Here is a 22,857-nt window from a genome sequence, read left to right as displayed (position 1 = left end):
TTAACCTTTTTAAATGAACTGGGATGCACTAGCCAAGGGAAATATTCCCTTACTTGAACTAGGTAGTAGCACCATGCTTTGTATTTTATTCTCATTCAAAGAGTAGATATATGTGCATTGCCTAGACCATCCAAGCTCATATTACATTGATTACTCCTTTATCCAATTTATTGTACCTTAATATAAAAGTGAAATATCTGAGACCAATAAATGAAAAATTGTAAGTATTCTTCCATGGAATGTTTACTAAATGTCTGGCCAAAGTTTCAGTTTGTATGTTACATATGAAGGAGGAATGTAATTTTAGAATATTTCATTTAAGCAAATCAATAGTTAAATTAATTTTAAAGGAATCTTCTTTTCCATGATATGTATGTGACTGGAGAGATTACTGCTAAAATTCTGTTATTGTCCTGGGATAGCTTTAGAAAGGAACAAAATTCAAAAAAACTTGAACTCCCATACTTTGCCTTGATTTCCTTGGGTGTTTAAAAAAAATTAATTTCAAATAGTATTTAATTTAGATTATTGGAAAGCAATTAGTTGTACCTATACATTGTATCAATGAATAGGACAGCAGTCAAGATAACACTGGATGTTTTTGCTCCAATATTCCCAACAGACCTGTGATGTCATTCACGATGATGTTCCCTCCAACAGAGTGTTTTAATTAATTAAAAAAATAAAGTAAGGCAGTTATTCCTGAAATTCTCCCTGCCTTTGTGATTAAGTATAAAAGGTATCTGGCTGGAGCAGACATTAGAGAAAACCAATGTTCCATTGAGGGGAAAAATACAGGCAATTGGCCAGTTTAGAATGATTTCCTTGACTAATTTCATCAAAATAAGTCAAACTGAAGATTATTTTGAAGTTTGATTAGATTTTTGTATAATTTAGTGTCAAAGCAATCAAAGGATAACCTTAATATAAAGATATAATGCTCTATGGGAGATCCTGCTCAATTTGAGGGTTTAAAAAAATCAACCATGGAATAAAAATTAGAGACGGGTTTTGTATTTAATTTAATTCTGTGATCTCCACCCCACATGCCAAATGTAAACATGAGTACCTAAATGTGATTTTATTAGCTGACAGGCATAACATATTTTCATTGAATTATGCTTGTGTTCTGTACCAGGACATAATCCCTCCAGTCCTAACTTTGCCCTTGTTTATTTAAATCTGATGTGCACTGATGATCAGCCTTTCAGAGAGGTTGCATATCCATGAATGTGGGATGCAGTGATTAGACATTCAAATGAACCTGGTTTCTTTGAATATAGCCTAATGATTGAACGTTCCCCATAACACTGGGACTCCTCTGGGAAATCCAGTGATGCCTCAGCACATTTCCTCAAGGCCTGGAGACTACTTGAAGCCAAGAAGCTCCTCTCTACCTAACTACTTAGGAGTCCTCGGCTTTAATCACCATGGCTAAGTTCACACTTAAGCAATTAACCATATGATTGCTTCAGTATGAATGAGCCCACACTCATCAGTGTCTTTCCTTCAGGCACTGACAAGGCAAGATAAGATAGTCTACTGCCTCAGATTTATGGGCTTGTCTGAAAGGTACAAGTCTCTCAATATACAGCAGGCTCATTAAGAGAGAGAGAGAGAGAGAGAGAGAGAGAGAGAGAGAGAGAGAGAGAGAGAGAGAGAGAGAGAGAGAGAGAGAGAGAGAGAGAGAGAGAGAAAGATTGGGTATCTTCATTTATTCCCCAGTGTTATTTCCAAACATTTCAGAGCCCCTCCCGCTCCCCACTCCTCTTCACCAGAGGTTGGCTGCTATCTCTCTCTCTCTCTCTCTCTCTCTCTCTTGAAATCACTTTGTAGATATTTGTATTTACATGCATATTTATTCATGTATTTACGTGTATAATAAATTATCTTGAGTTTACCCAAGAGGCAGCCTGGCATAGGAGAGCAAGCTGGTGTCAAATTCAAGGGGACCTAAGCCTCTTCTGAACATTCACTCCTTTTGTGACATTGAGCAAGTTGCCTTTTCTCTCAGTTGCAAAGAAGGTGGCAGTTTAAAAACAAAAAAAAAATACCTTCCTATTTATTTGTGCATGTATCTTGTTCTTCTCTTCCCCTACTTCCCCCTTGCAAAATCCCCCATAGACAAGGGATTGTTGTTTTTGTCTTTGTAGAGAAGGGAAGGTAAAGGAATAGGCATAGAGTGCCTAGAATGTGCCTGGAACTGGGCTAACCATTTTACATATATCACATTTAATTGTAGACCCAGAGCTAGGCATGGGTATGTGTGTGTGTGTGTGGGGGGGTGAATTAAGGGACAAATATTTATGAAGCACCTACTAAGTGCCAGGTACTTTAAAGATACTATTTCATTTGATCCTCACAAAAATCTTGTGAAGTAGGTGATATCATTAGCTGCATTTTAGAATTCAGGAAAGTGAGGCAGACAGGTTAAGTGATTCGCTCAGGCTCATAGAGCTAGTAAGTAAGTGTCTGGGTCTGGATTTGAATTCCGGTCTTCCTGAGTCCAGGTCTGGTGCTATAGCCACCTCATTACCACTGAAGGATATGTGTGTGTGAGTGTAAACATACACAGAAACACACAAACATGTATTCAAATACATGTAAACACACGTGCCCTTTATATACACATACACGAATATGTATATGTACATATGTGTACACACATATATGTATGTGTATATATGCCAATTAAATATTTGTTGGACTTATTGAATTAAGATAGTGATCCTCGTGCTCACTTTGGATCATAGCTACAGTTATAACAAACCTCTGTCCACACCCATCACCCTCTCAATTTCCTGTTGGCTTATTTCTCATTTGCACAGAGATGAGAAAGACCAACTATATTTCAATACAATTGACTTCCTTTGTAATCTTATATATTTTATGAATTTAAAAACCTTATGCCAAGAAGTAAGCAATTAAGATTTTTAAACATGTTAACTGTAGGAAGAGTTTATTCTCTTCCTGAGTTCATAGTTGGTTATGTGATCCTGGGTAAGTCACTTAGCCCTGTTTGCCTCAGTTTCCCCATCTATAAAATGAGCTAGAGAATGAAATGGCAAACCACTTTAGTATCTTTGCCAAGAAAACCCCAAATTAGATCATGAAGAGTCAGATACAACTGAACTACAAAAAAGTCCTTGTAATTGCACATATTTAGATGAGTTTCAGTGGGGATTTGACAATTCAATTAATTTATTAATTAATGACAAAAGTCAGTATTTCCAAAGTGCTTTAAGTGTTAAAGAGGGATTTCATAGAAAGGACACTGAATTATGTGGTAGCAGATTTTGAGCTGAAAGAAATCTTACCCAACCCATCATTGGACATATGAGAAAATCATACCATAAGGTAGGCATTTTACAGATAAAGAAATTAAGTCTCATAGAGATTCAGGAACTTGGCCATGCCACACAGCCAAGAAAGGTCAAAGCCGGGATTCAAACTCAGGTGTCCTGACTCAAAGTCTAGCTCACAGTTCATCTAGATAAACTTTTTTCTTTGCAAGAAGGAAACAAACAAACAAACCATCACAACCAGTAAGCTGGGAACTATTAAAGACTGTATCAGCAGTGCTTAATGTAGCCAGTGCTGACCAAGAAAGGCTTTCAAAGATGATAGATTTAAATATAAAATCTTAGAAGTCCATTTAATCCAAGGCCAAGTTAAGTAATTTGCCTAAGATCACAAAGGTAGGAAGATACAGTGGCAGAATTCCTTTGTATCTCAGTGTCCCTGTAATTTTCCCCCCTATTTTACTTTTCTGTGTCCCCATTCATCAATAGACAACTGGACCTAGTGGGATCCTAGATCTAGAACTGGAAGTCTTTAAAGGCCTTAAAGAGCTCTTCCACTCATTGTTATGCTGGAGCCAGCTCATACCAGCTTGTGAGAGTCACTTGTTAAATCTTCAATGTGAGCATGAATACCTTAGAAACCAGGGAAAAGGTACAAATCAAAGCATGGTTTATTGTAATATTGGTTGTCAAGGTTTAAGAAAGCATTGGAGAAAATGTTAATAATACAGATTTAAGTTAAAAATATGTCTTTTACCTGGTTCCCCCCTGGGGAGAGCCGGTTGTTAAACATTTACCAGCTCACCCCAGTTTCCACCTCTAGATCTATGATCTATGGCTTTCAGTGAGTGTAAGAGATTTGCTCAAGATCACACAGAAATTAAGAATAAGATGCAGGGTTTGCACTTGGGTTTTCTCTCATCAGAACCATCATCCCACAACGCTTCCTCATTTCTGGCCCAAGAGCAGCAGCAATACCCAGCTTCCTCCTGACAGTCCACTGCTGTCTCTCTCTCTGTGCTCAGGAGTGTTCCTTGAGTCTATTCTAGGCTGTGGATTCCCCTGCGCCCTTCTTGCACTTCCAAGTTTAATTTTGCCTTTAAAAACTCAATTGGCTCATCTGTTAAACATTAAGCAGCTCCCATTTGAGCCACAGGGGGAGCACTGGGGAAAACCCACAGCTGCTGAAACATTGAAAATGTTTTGGGTTTTTTTTTAAAGAGAGCATTTTTCGAACTTTAAAGCATTTTAGCAGCCATGTATTTCCCAGTTCTTCCCTTCCTATTCTCCCTCCCCCCCCCAATGGTTCATCTGCTTAACTTTTATCTGGCATTGGAACACACAAGCCAGAGCATTAAACAGCCCTCAGATGGGTTTTTGTTTAATGCAAAATGAAAATAAAAGCCGAGTGGGGAAGAAGCCATGGCCCAGAATAGCTCGAAGCATGTCTTCTTCCCTGTCTGTAGAAATGTGGCTGAATTCTACCCATCCACCTACCCCACCCCACCCTTCCCCTCACAAGTGACAGAATTCCAAGACCAGTTTGCACAGTGCCAACAAAAGAAAATGAGAAATCTGTCTGGAGCTATTGGAGAAGAGCTTGATTTAGGATATCAAAGCTTTACTCTGGTGCACAATAGAAATCTAATTGATTTCTCATGTCAGTTTCAGAAACTATGCAGAAGGTTTAGTAAGTTCTACCTTACATAAGGGAAGGGAGAGTTCCCCCTCCCTATACCCCCAAACACACACACACACACACACACACACACACACACACACACGCATGCAAACACACACACATGTCCAGCTTTCCAACAAGTGGTCTACTGGGGACTACATTCCTAGCTTGATGTATTCATACCTTTGATTTAGGACAAGAGTTCCCCATTTAAACACAAATATCCCTGCAAAGTGTAATACGTTAAAGCTATTTTCAGCTATTATAACCTTAAAGTGTTTCTGTTTGTTTGTTTTAAATCTATTCTCTTTCTCTCAGAACAGTCAAGGAGTGGGAAGAGAATGGAAAGCGAAGTATAATACTGCTCTGGGAAAGCTGATCTGATGAGAGAGACTAGATCGAAGGGTACTAGGGAAAACAGCTATGAAGTAGTCCTGCTTCTAGTGCAGTACCTGTGGGCATGATCTCAAGAAGTAGCCTCTATAGAGATATATCCTGGAAACTACTTCTATGGAGGCTACGACCACAGCCACTGAAGGCCTAGAGAAGAAAAGTGGTCACCAACGAGTCCTTGACACTATCAAGCAATCATCAGAAAGTGATGTGATTTTTATTATTGGAAATTATATTAAAGAAGATACATTGCTGTCTACTTCGCTGCTGCACCCTAAGGACAATGGGACCTCTCCATCTGACTTGTAGCTGAAATGTTCTTTGTGTGTTGTCTCCTCCATAAGCTCTTGCAGAACTGGTCCTGTCTTAATACACTTTTTGTTTTCCCAGCATTTAGTATAGTCCTTTGTAGAACATATAAATGATTATTTCTTTATTCATTCATTTATAAAGAGAGATGCATAAAGAGGAAAAGAAATGGCAAAGCAAGCTTCATCTTCAGTAAAATTTTGCCTAGATTTGACTGAGACACAATATTGAACTCTCATCTATGACTCAGGTATTATAAACCATAAAGATATCATTTTAACACTTGAATTTTAAGAGTAAATTAGGAAAAACTAGTAGAATTCTTTGGCAATTCCTTGCTTTCAATACATGTATTTATATCTGTGCACGTATAATTTATGGAACATGCAGAAAAGCATGTGTGGTCTATATATGTAACTCTTGGCCCAATGGGCCAATTGTATGGGACTCTCTCCTCATTGGTGGAGATTGATTATTCAGTGCTCTATATCTGAGTGAATGGCAGATGGAACTGAGGAGAGCTGGAGGAAGGAGAAATTCAGACCCTTCAGGTTTTCTGAATTGAGATAGAAGTATGATTTCAACCTCTTTTCAGGTCCTTGAAAAGAGAAAGACTCTGGGATGGCACTATTACCAGCTTATTACACTAGGGACTTCAGGGAATTTTCCCTCTGGGTGAGATCTGAGACTCAGCTATCTCACTCCCAATGGGTGAGCTCATTTACTTTATGTTGTATGGTATATATATTCTCCTATGTATACTTTCTCTGATTTCTGTTTTGCAGTAGACTTGGCTAAATAGATTTCTTTGCTGTTTTCTATGTGTGTTCTTTGTGGGACTGGCTTTTGGTGAGGAGGGAATCAAGTCTTGGATATATAGCTTGTATCCTGCATTTCCCATTAATGAATAGCAGTCAGAAGTCTAGCTTGAATCTAAAAAAAATTAATCCCCCTAGACTAATAATACTTAGGGGAGAAGATAGATATAATTCGATCCCATTACCCTTCTCTTTGAGGAGAGCAGAATGGCCAGCTTTTGGCCCCAAACTCCTGCTTCCTTTCAAAAATCTTCTTTGGAGAAGTGGTGGGGGGGGGGGAAGGAGACTCTGGATATGTCTATTTTTGACTCTTAAGAAATCACATCTATACAGACCCATGTAGGCATATGTAATCTACATGGGCAAAATAGCACTTAGACCATAATGCTTACGCATACACAGAAATGTATATCTGTGTATATATATGTATGCATTCATACAATATAAATATATACATATACAATGCATATATAACATTATATATAAATGTCTACATATGTATACACACGTACACACATATAAATGCCATTGTACCCATATGTATGTGGGTAGGTATGTGCAGCACATATATGAATTTATATCTATCAGAGTTTATTAGTGCAGGATCCATAAACTTGTTCATTAAAATATTTTCATGACTATTTCCAAGTAATTTGTTGCCTACGTAATCTTATGCCTTTTATTTCTTTGTATTTAAAAACATTCTGAGAAGGGACCCAGAGGCTTCACCAGATTGCCAAAGGGCTCCATGACATGCAAGAAAATGGGTAAGAACTTCTGATACAGAGCTAGAGATTATTTATATACAAGTACAATGAGAGAAAAGAAAAAAGGAGAGAGAAAAAAAATGATAGAATTTTATGGCTGGGATAGATTTTAGGGATCATCTAGTTCCATGTAATTATTACATGTATAATGAAAACAAGGCTGAGAAAGGTTAAATAAATTTTTTCCCGAGGGACCCAATCAGAGGCAGAGCCAAGCCCAGGCCTGCTATTTCTTATGTCAGTGCCCTCTCCACTACATGATTCTGCTACCTCTTTCCATTCTTCTCTTCTTTTTGCATGAGTAGTATATTTTTTTTCAAAATTCAACAACAAAACATTTAAAATCTGTCATGGTTTAAAATCTCACATTATTTTAGAGATGTATGTTAATTTTCTGGGAATCCTTGAGGCAATGGGATTTTAAAATAAACATGTTTAGACTCTATCTGTTCATAAACAATAAATAGTATTAAACCTTTTTCTCCCAAACTTGTTGCCTCTATTTTTCATTTGGAGTGTTATTTCAGTTTTTTCCCATCGCAACCAGGCATCTCTCTATAAAGTGATACAGTGGTTCCTTTCAGCCAAACAGGGTTCTAAGTGAAAAGACATTTACAGATGCTGTATCCTTGAATTCTTGGAAGGCACCATGGCATAGAGGATAGAAGACAGGCTTTGGAATCAAGAAAACTTTTGTTCAAATCATGCCTCTGATATATAGTTGCTATATGATGGTGAACAAGTTATATAACTAAATAACCTTTGAGTACATTAGGCAAACCTTGGGGACTGATGATTAACACCAATGGAAAGAGCCTTCATCCCTGGAGTTCCCTAAACTAATGGAATCATAATTTTGGTACCCCTCTAACAATCCTTCCCTAAATATTTATAATTAGGTTGAATTTCTAAAGGCTTAATTTCTGCATCCAATATCATGTCCTCTCCACCTCCTTTTTACATTTTCTGAACGATCACTGTTCTCAAGAAAACACAGACCTGGATGAATCACTGTAAGGGCTAGTCTTTTAAATTCATTGTATTCTGCCAGTATTTATCCTTAATGATGTATATATAATTTTGATGAAATGAAAACCATTTGATATTTTTGGATGTTTCAGTGAAGGTTTTTTTTTTAAACCTGAGTGACTAGAGTTATCCTATTTTGTTTTCTGATCATTTTCTTTAAAATTTTAAAAATAGGTTCATTTGCAGGAGTATATATTGATTCTGCTGATTGGAAGAAATGGCAACCATGAATCTGAATTGTCATAGGCCATTAAATTCTTAGACCATAACATCATTTAGAAGTGGAATATTTTAATGTATTATAAACTATAAACTTCTGTAGATTTGTTTGAATGGAAATCATACACTTTTAAAAAAGGATCTACTGATCTCAGCAAGACTGGAATTGCAGTGGCTTCTCCTATGCTCCATCTGAGTGCTTTCATCTGCTTTGTTTCTGACCTGGAACAGTTTGCCTCTCCTGAGGAAACCTCGTGACCCTGCAACTTACCTTCTTGACCATATTCATGCCTGACTTAGAGCAAAAATACAATTGGCTTAGCCACTGTAGCTCAGATGTCCTCAGTTCAAGAGATCCAGCAGAGATGGATTTTAGGTGGGCACTACCGGGAGGACCACACACAGCTCAATGTATACACATAAAATTGAACAAGGGAGAGAAGGAAGAAAAGGAAAAAACATGATGCAGTATTGAAAGATTAATTCTTTTTCTTTTCTTTTCTTTTTTTTTTTTTGTGGGGCAATGAGGATTAAGTGACTTGCCCAGGGTCACACAGCTAGTAAGTGTCAAGTGACTGAGGCCAGATTTGAACTCAGGTCCTCCTGAATCTAGGGCCAGTGCTTTATCCACTGTGCCACCAAGCTGCCCCCGATTAATTAATTTTTTAAAAAAAATTATTAAATGACCACCATATGTCAAATGCTGTTTTAGGGAATGGGTATAGACATATAGAGAATGAAACAGACCCTGCCCTCAAGAGGTTTATATTCTATTGGGTGAAAACAACCTCAGTATAAGTATTTAGTCAATGCATAAATTCCCTCCCCTCTTAGTTCCTAAAAACAGGTTTCCCCACTGACATCATTACCTAGTCTTTTGCCTTTTCCTCACATGAGTCAAATGAGTGAATGGGTAGTCTCAGAAGGAGGATGTTGAAAGATTTGTGGCTAGGTAGAACACTGGTTAGTTGTGGTTAGCACATCCAATTATGGCCCATTTGGAATGGAATCAGAGAAACTCAGAATTGGAAAAGACCTCTGTCAAAGGTCTCTGATAATTCCTCTCTGCGGGACTAACGGCAAATTCCTTGATGTCCCTGGGCCTCATTGTCCTCATGTATAAAATGAAGAGCTTGGACTAGGTAGTCTCAAAGGGTTCTTCCAGATCTCTGGTTCATGTACCATCTCTCCCAGTAAAAACTTCAAGCATGAACCTTCTCTCCAATATTCTTGACAAGAGTTTATGCAGCCTTGGCTGCAGGACCCTCAAGGGAGAGCCAGGGTGTGCTGGTAGATGTTTAACAACAAAAATCTCCAAAAAATGTATATTCAAAATTCACATTTTTAGGAAGCAGTCATCCTTAAGTGACTTACTCAGGGTCACGTAGCAAATGTCTGAGGTTGGAATTTGAACTCAGGTCCTTCTGACTCCAGGGCTGGTGCTCTGTCCACTGCACCACCCAGTTGCATGCATAATATCCTTTTTTTTTTTTTTTTTTTTTTTGCCAGGCAATGAGAGTTAAGTTACTTGCCCAGGGTCACACAGCTAGTAATAGTCAAGTGTCTCAGGCCGAATTTGAACTCATGTCTTCCTGAATCCAGAGCCAGGGCTTTATTCATTGTGCCACCGAGTTGCCTCCCCCGCATAATATACATTTTTTTTTTTTAGTGAGGCAATTGGGGTTAAGTGACTTGCCCAGGGTCACACAGCTGGTAAGTGTTAAGTATCTGAGGCCAGATTTGAACTCGGGTACTCCTGACTCCTGGGCCGGAACTCTATCCACTGCGCCACCTAGCTGCCCCACAATATCCTTTTTTTTTTTTTTTTTTTTAGTGAGGCAATTGGGGTTAAGTGACTTGCCCAGGGTCACACAGCTAGTAAGTGGCAAGTGTCTGAGGCCGGATTTGAACTCAGGTACTCCTGACTCCAGGGCCGGTGCTCTATCCACTGTGCTACCTAGCTGCCCCCCCCCCTCATTATACTTTTAAGTTTAATCTGCATTATTAATATTTTCTACATTATTTTCTTCAATCTAGATAGAAATCAACAAAATAATAAATTAAGCTCTGATTTTCATGTTGATTTTTGAGGTGTAAACGATCACACTGAAAATTTAACCATTGTCTTTCCAGAGCACATCCCTAGGACAAAAATCCATTGTCTTTCTCAATATCTCAATTCCACTTCTAGATAAGTCAAGTAGTTAGGTTCCTTAAATCTAGTCAAAATGCACCTCTATAGCTTCTATCTGTAGAACTACATTCTGTCGCTTGGGTCCAAATATAACTAGTCCAGGTGATCTGTTAGGCAGTAGAGTTACAAAGATAAGTAGGATATATATTCTTTGTCAGCCATGATAATGATGGTTCTGCCTTCTATAAGGGGAAGCAAAAGAAATAACATAGATCACTAGAATGAGCAAGGCTTCTGGGTATGTGTTTAGGAGAGAAGATTCTGAGGTCATAACATTTAGAAAAAAAGAGTTTCTGGATGCTATATACTTTTAATTTCTCAAGACTCAAAATAATAAATTATTGTTGTTTGTTGTTGTTCTCATTGTGGTTATTTGAAATTTTATCTCCTTCCCAATAGGGAACAACTGGTCAAGCCCAGTGACTTCTAGATTATTGAAGATGTTTCCCACTTTTGCTATGGAATGGAAAGCACCAATGATTCATAAAATGGGAAGGGGAAATTGCCTAAATGTTTTCTTTCATAATCTGGCTTCGTGGAGGTTTGTCAAGTCAGTTTTGTAGATGCAGTCCAATTCTGGCTCTTTGTTCCAAAAAGTTTAACCAGACTCTTAGGTAATGTGTATTCTTCTTCTTCTTCTTCTTCTTCTTCTTCTTCTTCTTCTTCTTCTTCTTCTTCTTCTTCTTCTTCTTCTTCTTCTTCTTCTTCTTCTTCTTCTCCTCCTCCTCCTCCTCCTTCTTCTTCTCCTTCTTCTTCTCCTTCTCCTCCTCCTTCTTCTTCTCCTCCTCCTTCTCCTCCTTCTCCTCCTTCTCCTCTTTCTCCTCCTTCTCCTCCTTCTCCTCCTCCTCCTTCTTCTCCTTCTTCTTCTTCTTCTTCTTCTTCTTCTTCTTCTTCTTCTTCTTCTTCTTCTTCTTCTTCTTCTTCTTCTTCTTCTTCTTCTTCTTCTTCTTCTTCTTCTTCTTCTTCTTCTTCTTCTTCTGGCAGAACTACAAGGAGTTTTGTTTCTTGAGACCAAATCATCAGTTTGGATCCATTAAGAAACTGGTGACTTGGAGGAATTCCCAGAAACTCTTTCTTTCATACCATTTTAAGTTCAAGAGTGATGATAAAGATGAAGGAAACTTTCCTGTTGCTGTCTGTAATCCCAGAACATTGTTTTTTTTTTTTTAAGTTTTACTCCTCAAAAACATTGTTTTGTGTCATACTTGCTTCTGTTTCCACAACATATCTTTTCTCACTAATCCTGGTCTTCTGAAGAATACACCCTGCTATCCTGGTTATCTCTCCATGTTACCAGCCAAAATCTCTTGGACAGTCACAGTACGCCAAGCACAGTGCCTTGTAGCAAAATAATAAAATAAAATAAAGTAAAAAAAAATAGAGGTAAAATCCTTACGAAAATCTCACAAGACTTATCATTGAATTGAGGAGATAGAACAAATACATTTCAGAAAGAGATTTAAGAATCTATACCAAAAGAAAAATAAAAGATTATTACACAAAAATCTATTTGTAAGAGTTCAGGGAATACCAACTCAGAGAATGCTTTGGAATAGTGGCGGAAGACTTCATGAAGAAAGTGGTGTTGAAATTAGGAATTTCTTTGCATATGTTTGTTTTGAATATGCCTTCCATGGTGTATATTGGTGTAGAAGGGAGGGGAGAAGAGGATGGTGCAGCATGGAACATTAGACTTGGCATCAGAATGATATGGGCTCAAATCATGACTCAGCCATTTACTGTCTTTGTGACTGGCCAAGTTATTTAACTTTTTTGGTCATCAGTTTTCTTATCTGAAAAGTAAGGGGATAGGATTAAATGACCTATAAGCTCTTTTATGGCTCCTAGCCTGATACTGTGATTAAAGGATGCACCATATTTCATTCAGTCAGCTACCTTTTTTTTTTACACACAAAAAAAGACTTTGGGATTTCTAGCTTTCTTCATCATTACAGTTGAATTGACTTGATGGTAGATATTCACACGCTCCAATCCCCACCTTGGTGTTACAGATTTTTAAATGTCTGGCTGCATTTTCAATGTCATTTTCTTAATTTTTCTCAGAAATGAGCTTTAAAAATCCTTCTCATGGAAAAGTGATGTCATTATAACATTATTATACACAAGGAAAAAAGAATATTAAGGAGCATTGTTATGTTTTCTAATACAGACCAGAAGCATGAAACGAATCCCAGGTTCTTGGAGACTTTCATGTCGACCTCTGTCCTTTTATGATCTTAAAAATCTGTTTTGCATCAGAAGCTGCAGGGATACAGGACAGGGTGCATGGGGGAAGAGCATGTCCTGCTAAGTCTGACTATATCCAGGGGCACTTAGGATGTTACTAAAAAGGAACAAACAGCAGGTAATGAGGGACTTTAATAGGAGTAAAAATGCTTTGAAGTTGGTTGGTTTTGCCCACACAATTTCTTTTAAAGAAATGTCATTTGGGTTTTTGCTTTTAGTAAAAAGCACAAGGAGATCCAAATGCAAAGTTAATTTGAGAGTTTAAATACCAAGGGAATGTGGAAAAATTAGGTAGGCTAAGCTACTTGAAAGGAGCAGTAATGCCAGAGAACACTGGATTTAGAGTCAGAAAATCAATTTTTGATCCACTGATCTGGTATTTACTGGAGAGGTGGCCTTAGGGAGGTCATTTGCCTTCTATGGATCTCAATTTCCTCCTCTTTTAGGAGAGAGAATTCTGAGACCACAGAGTCTAGAAAGAAGCATCTCTAGATGATATGTACTTTTAATTCCTTGAGAATCTTAAAATAAAAAATTCCTGTGTTTTACAATCCTATCACTTTCCCAAGTGGGGCAGATGGCCAAGTCCAATGCCTTATAAATTCTTGAATATCTTTCCCACTTTCATTTTCCAGAATGGGAAGCATCAATGACTCATACAACACGAAGGAAAAATTGCCTGGATGGTTTCTCATAGACTGGCATCATGGGAGTTTGTAAGATCAGGGAGATGCAGAAGAATATAGTATCATAGATTGATAGATGGAAAGGACCTTACAGGCTATTGTTTTCCACCTCTGAAGAGCTCAGTAAAATAAGGGAAATTATTTTGCTTAAGTGAATTAGTTAATTAAGCAGAAATGTTTTCTTACAGAATGCATGGGACAATCTATTCAATGGAATTTAATTAATAATTTTCTTCTAAAAACATGTTATATACTTAAAGAATGATTTTCCTCTTTTCATTGAGAAATGTATCTTAGCACTTTAATAGGAGTTTGCTTGGATCTGGTTTCTGTTTTCCAATTCCTTGTTGCCTCTGTAAGCATCAGCACTGTACTACAGAGATTGACATACTTTCAAGGACCTAAATATCAGACTTGTTCTAGGCTGAATATTATCAAAATTTAATTGGCCATGCTGTCATTTCATAAACAGGCAAAATAGGGTGTTGAGCTAGAGAGGATTCCTAAGTTTACCTAATCCTACCACCCTCCCCATTTTACAGATTAGGAAACAAAGCTCCAAAAAAGGAAAGTAACTTCATAGGCTAGGAGACTTGGAGCTGGAAGGAACCTTAGAGATCATCCAGTCTAACCCCATTTTATGATGAAGAAACAGGTTTGGACTTGTCCAAGGTCTTGTAGGTAGTAAGTAGGACTCAATAGGACAATTTGAGGCCAGATCTTCCAAGGATAAATTGTGTGCTTTTTCATTCTTTCTACTACATCATGATGCCTCTTCAAATAGGATTTAAACCATAGAATCAAAGATCTGAACCTTTGATAGCTTCATCTGATATATGAAGAAGCTAAGGTCCTGAATGAGACATCCTTTTTTCTACAAGTTCACTCAGGCAAGTAAGTGGAAGAGTCAGCATATGAATGCATATACTTCTCCTGACTTCTGTTTTTTAATTCACCATACCAAGAACACAATTATTTTCTAACGTAAGGTTCAGATTCTAAAGTTCAGAGGACCCCTACCTCTGGTGTGAGTGCTTGCCAAGCCTTTTACAGACCTGTTCATTCACCTGTCACTCAGATCTCACCTGTAGCTCCAAGAATCTATAGCATGTGCAGTGGTCACACCCTGGTAAAACTGTCTCAACAGATGGGCCAAACTCAGTTAACTGATGGACCTCAAACACAGTGAGGTAGGAGGAGCAGGGGAAGAATTCTCCTGGTGGAATGTGTGGACAGGAGAAATTTGTTCCAAGAGCCATGAAGATGACTAAACAAGATACTGTGGGGGGCAGCTAGGTGGCACAGTGGATAAAGCACCAGCCCTGGATTCAGGAGGACCTGAGTTCAGATCTGACCTCAGACACTTGACACTTACTACCTGTGTGACCCTGGGCAAGTCACTAAATCCTAATTGCCCTGAGAAAAAAGATACTGTGGAAACTTTAAAGCTTGCTCAGACATTAAGGATGCCAAGATCATCCATTGTAACTTGGAGCATCACCAGTCATCTTGACTTTTGTCTTGCCCCTGGTCTTTGATGATTCTGGAAGAGAGACTGACACTGGCAACTCTTCACAGTTCTTCATGACTCAAATCAAATCCATATGCAAGTAAAGACATCACCCTTTATTAATTTACTATTTTAGCCCAGCATTGTGATATCATTAGTGTCCTTCAAAAACAAAGGATGAACAACATCTTTTAAAAGTTCAGTTTTTCTGCAGGTGAGAGAAGAGGGCTAGAAATTAGTTTTGTGATAAATTATAGAAAGGTCATATGGCTTCTTTAATTAAGATATCCATACTTACTGATACATTGCCATATGGTTATTTTAGGAATCAAATCATGGTCCTAATAAGTGATTGTTAAATCAGCTATGAGTTCTGAATATGTGTCTGTGCATGTATATATGTGTACATGCACACATGAATATATGTATATATGTGCATACATGGAACATGCAAATGTAAATATATTTTATTAAATATAAATTTATAAATGTACAAATGAGGATGAACACATATTTCAAGAACAAAAATTTCAATTAGATACATATACTTGTCATAGCTAATTCTCTTTTCTGGTTAAATGTTAATGTCATATACATTTATATGTATATATATACACATATAATATCTACATGCTTATGCTATAATATGAACACATCTTTGTGTATGTGGGTGTGTGTGGGTGTGTATGTATTTGAACCTGGCCCATTATTTCACTAGTATTAGGCATACCTGATGTAGAAACTCCCTTTACTGATCCAAATAAGCAATTATTCTTGAACTTAAAGTCTTAGACAATATGTAGGGAGGTGAGGAGGGCATGAGAGATTTAATGATTTGCCCAGGGTCTCAAAATCAGTATATCAGAGGTAGGTCTTACTGACTCTAAGGCTGGTTTACTATTCATTCCTTTCTCTCTCAATATAAATGTACCATAAAGGTACTCACATTAATATTTTATACACATATACATGCAAACACATGGATGGCAGAGGTTTTAATTAATGTTTTTCCCTCATACTCTTCTATTCTATTCCTGAGCTTTGTGAGAGGGCTTCCATACTAAGACAACATCCCCTTGCAAGGTCATCTAGGTTGGGCATCCTTCTATGTACATGGCACATGTTTTGCTTGGGAGGTTAGCCATGAGCTAATCCTGGACTTTTTTTTCCCACACAATAAACCAATCTTGCTGCCCAAAGATTTCAAGGGCTGGATCTAGAAACAGGGCAAGAAGATTCTACCTTGTCTTCTGACCAATTAAATTACTGTAAAGCCCAGAGTAAAGATGGGGAGGTTACGTTTAAAGAAAGCACACCAGATGAGTATATAAAATAATTATAATGAATAATTAAGCCTACCTGTTGCTGCCTGGCAGATTTCCTACTGATGTGGGTGCTTGAAATCAGTGCAGGATGCATCAGAGACCCCATCAGAACATGCCCCTGGAGAAAAATAGAAGTAGAATGCATTGGGGATCATTCAGCAGCTGTATTCTTGCCTTCTGACTTCACCTAGGGACCCAGTGGGCTAGGCTATATCCTTGAATAAAGCTTATTGGGATCTGTGAATTGGGCTCAGTGTTGGTTCAGCTTCATTTTTGGTATGACCTCAGACTTCTTACATAGCAATCCAAAGAATGAGGAATGAGTATGAGAGACTGCCTCTCTGATGACAGGTTACTAGCTCTTCATATACCACCATGATAAATTGCTGCTTGGTTACACTGGTACAAAAATAATTCTGTGAGGTTGGCATATCAGAAAACTGAAAAAGCTGGGTTGAGTAACTGCTGTTGTCCTCTATGGTGGTCTGTGGTAATTATGTATGCACTATTACATGGTATAATAATCACTGGAGAGAAACAGAAACTAGACCACAGTAATTTCCTCAGGGTTTGTCAATAAACTTTCATAGTGAACAATATATAGTTAAAATATAAGAATGAAATTTTGATATTTTCCTTAGAATCACCAATAGGTTAAAAAAAGCATTGCCTAGTTAAGTTCCTATAAAATCACTAAAGAATACTCTTTTGAGGGGGGAGCAAAGGAAAGATGGAGGAGGAAGAAGGTAAAGATAGAATGAAAATATTGTCCTTGGAGATCTTCCCATTCTTGTGAGCAACTTTTAATCTTCAAGGAGTCACTGAATTACAACCTAGAACTAATGATTAAAACAAATCTATCATCCTAGAAAATCTGAAGTTACCAATTTAAGGCAGTTAAAAATATTTTTATTGCATTCTTAATAATTTCCCATGGAAGCATTTCTAAAGGTTCAGCAAAACATTTACACTTTTAAAAAAGGTCTTAAATTAATTTATAACTTAGCTATGATCTTCTTTGGGGGAGCCTCAAAACAGCAGGTGACCTTTTATCCATAATGTATAAGCTACAACATCTCAGTACAACAGAGTGAATTGGGATGAGATTCTATAACTTCATGTATCAAGTTTCATTTAGCAAAGGTCTTCTTGGCCCCTGACTCAGAACATTTTAAGTTTTTTTTTTCTTTTTATACTTCAGTGGTTTTGAATTGATTGTTTTAGCTCTGGATTATTTTAAGCTGTTGAATGGTATAAAATGTAAAGAGAATACAAATCTAATATTTGCCATGGTAATGTTATCTTAGCACATTATTTTAATAAAATATTTTCTTCTTAATTTTTCTTTCATTTTGTTTAATTTATTAATAAGAAGATTAGGAAGAACAATTTATTAATAAAAAGAGTTAGTAGGAAGTATGCAATGTATTCTCTGAACCTCTTTAATTATGGAAGATTAAATTGGGGGAGGGAAGGATTGCCTGAAATTTTTATGTGTATTGTGTGTGAGTATTCAGTAAAACTCCACGGCCTATACCTACCAGTATAGCTATCTTTCACCAAACAATATTTTCATTGGTTAAAAATCAAACAACCTTTTACCAACCAAAAATTGGATTCCTGAAAAGCAAGAGGCATTTAATTAAAAAGCAGAACAAAATAATTGCCAGGAATGGAACTTCCCACATTTCCAGGAGTATATTTTTCTCATAGGTTAGTACTCTACTGGTGGGAGAGGGGACACATTCAGGGCATATGTATGGCCAGGTGGCACAGATGAAGGCGGCTTACAAATATGAATTGCATGAGTCTGGTGAATAATCATGGAGGGGGAACACAAAGAGATAGAACAACTTGTATTCTACCTTCAAAGCTTGCTGTATGCTTCCCTAAAGAATCACAAGTGTCCTGTGGTGATATCAACAATTTTCTCTACTGATTTGGGATTCTCTGCTGATCTAGTCACTTTGATATAATTCTCTCTTATAGAGATTCCACTAAACTTCTTGCTATAGAAGTCTTTACTGAACTGTTTTTTGCTGGTCTCTGTTGACCTCTCCTATTGCCATCTACTGGTATATTAACTGAGTTTCAGTTTCTAGGTTGTTTCTGCTTTTTTAGCTCATAGTTTCAGGGGCCATTTCAGCTCTTCTTTGATTTCAGATTTTGGTCAGTCACATCCAGTCAGCTGACTAAAGATGCCATTAGGTCTTTAAGTCAATCTTTTTGAACTTTGTTTCCCTCTGCTGATGCTCCAATTATTTTAATCTATGCTCTTTTTGAATTATGTTTAGAAAAATTCCTTTTAACTGTTATCATACACTGCTTGCTAACTGTGATCCTAGGAGCTCCACTTAGCAAAATTGCAAAGGATGTGGGTGGAACTGCAATGTGAAGATTGCTTTTAATTTCCATCACTGGACTGGGTTAATGAAAGTTACATCTGGAGAAAGAATGAAAATGTTAGATGAAACTGATGGAGCTGGCAACCTTTGTCTTACTTCCTCCTGAAACCAAATAACTGAATTTTTTGCATAATAACAGCTCACACCTGTATAGCCAGTTACAATTTACAAAGTTCTGTCCCTAAAACAGCCCTGTGGAGTAGATAGTGAAAAGTATTATTTTTATATTGGGATAGTCTTAGAAAAACACTTTGTAAAACACAAATTGTTTCTTTTTCTGGTTTCTTTATTTCTATTAATAATTTTGACATTCTTCTGGTCACTTATATTGGAGAGCTGAGTAATCATTTCAATCAATTTTTTAAGTCCTGTACACTCTACCTCAGAATTGTTTTCCCTATCACCCTCTATTTCCCATTTGCACTGCTACTTCCCTAATTGAATTCATTGTTACCTCTTACCTAGGGTATTACAATAACCTTTTACAGGTACTCCAATTTCTCCTCCATTCTAGTCAATATGTACTCTTATAAGAGTATTCTTTCTAAGATCACCTTTGACACTACCCTCCAACTCCTTAAAAACTTTCAATAGTTTTCCATACACTATCAAAACCATATCCTCAGCCCAGTATTCAAGGGTCTACAATAAAGCCCTGCCTTTCTATCTTTACCTTCGAAAATACTTTTACACATATCATATAGATTAGACAAAATGGTTTATTTGCCATCATCCAAAATTGGCCCAGCACTTTTGTGTCTCCATGCTTTTTCTCATGTTAGATTCTGTGCGAAAATGATATTCCCCATAGTTGCCTATCAAAATCCTAAATATTACTAAAGATCCAACCTAAATATTAAAAATAGTTTTATAAGACTTTAAGAGCTTTTCCGTAGGGGCAGCTAGGTGGCGCAGTGGATAGAGCACCGGCCCTAGAATCAGGAGTACCTGAGTTCAAATCTAGCCTCAGACACTTAACACTTACTAGCTGTGTGACCTTGGGCAAGTCACTTAACCCCAATTGCCTCACTAAAAAAAAAAAAAAAGAGCTTTTCCATAAATCCCTATAACACATTGTAGCTATCTTACAGTGGCGACCATATTTTCCCTTATATTATAGTTATTTACATATTTACCTTCTCTTCCCTACTTGACTATAAGCTTCTTGAGTACTATGTCTTCTTGATTTTTATTTAACTACCAATGGGCATTGCTGCTTAGGTAACAAACCCTATTTAGTCATGAAGACCAGGTGCTAGCAGGCTCATGATCACCTTGTTCAATTATGTGAGTCACCTAACAAGAGAGAACACTAGGAAAATAATGCCAAACTCTCCAAGGTTCTTACAGAGCTGGTTGCCTCTGTCCTAGTTTATTCCCTTTTGTAGGTGACAGCATTTATCTCATCAGTCTAGGGATATAGTTCGCATGGATTTATCCAGTTACACCTTTGGCTTAGCCCCCAGTCACCAGGGAATGCCCATTCTCTTCTCTTCATGCTGCATTTCATTAAATTACATGAACCTATCATAATGGAGTCAATCACACAAGGATGGTTTTACTGTATACCTTTGTTTACTCATACCTATAGAAGCAAAATAAGAAACAAAATGCATTGAAACAAATATTGTGAAGATTGTGTCTCCATGACACCTCTAGACCCAGGCAGCTCTTAACCTGTTTATAGTCACACCCCCAAACTCAGGAATTCTAAGAGAATATTCAGGTACTTGGTCTCAGACTTCCCTATGGCCCATTCCTTCCAGGAGTTTGCAAACATCACCAAGACTTTCATATTCCTGGCCTTCCAAATTGTTGGCATCAAATGAAGAGACTTGGTACTTGGAGCATCAGTTCTTCTGGCTAATTATCCATGCTCACAAATCTGTTCCTGGCTAAGACTTCCAATCTTTCCTTCCAATAGTTTCTCCTTGGAGAGGCACCATCAGTTGGCTATATTTAATAAAAACCTGGGGGCAGCTAGGTGGGGAGGCAGCTAGGTGGCACAGTGGATAAAGCACCAGGCTTGGAGTCAGGAGGACCTGAGTTCAAATCTGGCCTCGGACACTTAACACTTGCTGTGTGACCCTAGGCAAGTCACTGTGTAACCCCAATTGCCTCACCAAAAACCAAAACCAAAACAAACAAACAAACAAACAAAAAAACCCAATCTCTCTTCAAGGCTTGTGACTTACTAGTAGTGTTGAAGTTGACTCAAAGAAAAGACTCTTCTACAGAGGAAGATTCCTTCCATGCTCACAATTCTTCCCTCTTTTCTTTAAGTCTTCTCTTCCCTAAGTGTATGGAATAATTCAGAGAAGAGAAATTTATACATAGATCTCTATGAATTGACTTAGGATAGTGTTGATTCTACTTCCACACTATTTCCTCCTGTCCACTCACAGAACTATAGACTTTTCTCAGACTCTCAAGATTTCTCACCTAGAATATTGTAGAATCCTCCTAATTAGTCTCCAAGCTTCCAAGTATCACCTTTCCCCAATTCATCATAGTTGGCAAAATAATCTTCCTAAATCATGGGTCAAATCATGTCACTTCCTTGCTCAAAATTTGTCAGTGGCTCCCTATTACCTAGCATTTACTTATTTGGGTGCATCTTAGATCCCCCTAGTCAAATTTAAGCTCCTTAGAGGCAAGAACAATTTTGAATCCCTGGAATGTACTATCACAACTTGTATATAATATATTTATTTTTAAAATTAGATTTGAATGGAACAAATAAGTATACCTTCAGCATATCAGCAGGTTTCTGGGAGCATTGTGATAAAATGGGAAGAGGAGTGTTTTTGGAGACAGGAACATTCAATTCCTCACTAACTGTATGATCTTGGACAAGTCATTTGCCTCTCTGGGTCTCAGTTTCCTCACCATAAAAATAAGAAGATTGGACCAATTGGCCTCTAAGGCCTCTTCCAGTTCTAAGTTTATGATCTACTTTGGAGATAAAAAATATTTATCCCAAAGAATATCCACTAGGTCACACAGAGTCCATTAATATCATTTACATTTCCTACATTCTGCTTTCATGCCTTTATCTCTAGACTGAGATCCATAGGATAGACTGAAAAAAAAAAAAAACCAACCATCTTTCTAAAACTGGTTCCCAGACTATCAAAATTGTGTGTGCCCTCATCAGCACTCCAGTTGACTGGTTTCTTATCTATCTTTATATGTAAATTGTGCTAAATTTAACTAAATAGACAAGGGGGTCTAATTTAAAATTCCTTTGGATCATTAGTTACATCCCATAGTGTGGGAGGCACTTTTCAGGCATTCTTTCTTCCAATTTTGAGAGATTAAAAAAAAATAAAAGCACAACATGCCTTGTTAGCTCTACTTCTTTATTTTTTATTTTATTTTTTTTGGTAACCTGAGAAATGGTTGAAGTGTTACTTAAACAAATATCAGTAACATGTTTGCTGCTATTGGGTTTCCTGAAATCTGTAAATACAAAAAGTCAATTTTCTTTCTGCCACTAGAACTTTTTTCTACCTTCTAGTGAAAGAGGAGCCTTGCTTTTGACTGAAGCTTCCCTCCTCCCTCTCGTTTTACCACACGCCAGCCCTGCCCCCGTATCATATATTTTCCCCTGCTACTGATCACTTAAGTACCCGTTCTTACTTCCACCTCAGCTAGTTTCCTCCTGCAACAGTGGAAGAAAAGCATTCTCGCTCCAGGATGCCCCATTACTCCTCTTCTGCCTCTCTTCTGCCTTCAGCCCTGGCTGTGTTTGTTGGCTCTTTGTTGCTATGGGAGGATGTGACAGTGAGGCTGCCGAATGCAGTGGTTGTCAGTGGAAGAGACGGTGGGGGGAACAAAATCAGACTAAAAAAAAAAAAGCAGCAGCCATCTCTGGATTATTTCTATCAAAGCACAAATGAGCAGGGAATCAGTTTGGCATGGGGCAGTATCTGGGAAGAAAGACGTAGGAAACCTTGCCCTTTATTTTTT

General features: G+C 37.6%; 1 long non-coding RNA gene across 1 annotated transcript; it reads right to left on the bottom strand.

Annotated features, from left to right (window-relative positions):
- Positions 1–16,520: 16,520 nt before the first annotated feature.
- LOC122749919 lies at positions 16,521–22,639 on the bottom strand. The gene is made up of 3 exons (XR_006355724.1): positions 22,528–22,639; positions 21,081–21,179; positions 16,521–16,598 (listed from the first exon to the last, which is right to left on the bottom strand). It is a non-coding gene; the product is annotated as an uncharacterized LOC122749919 (long non-coding RNA).
- Positions 22,640–22,857: the final 218 nt, after the last annotated feature.

The sequence above is a fragment of the Dromiciops gliroides genome, chromosome 3, assembly GCF_019393635.1.
Source record: "Dromiciops gliroides isolate mDroGli1 chromosome 3, mDroGli1.pri, whole genome shotgun sequence".
Taxonomy (NCBI): Eukaryota; Metazoa; Chordata; class Mammalia; order Microbiotheria; family Microbiotheriidae; genus Dromiciops; species Dromiciops gliroides.
Note: the sequence above shows the minus strand (reverse complement) of the source record. Positions and strands in the feature narration are given on the sequence as shown.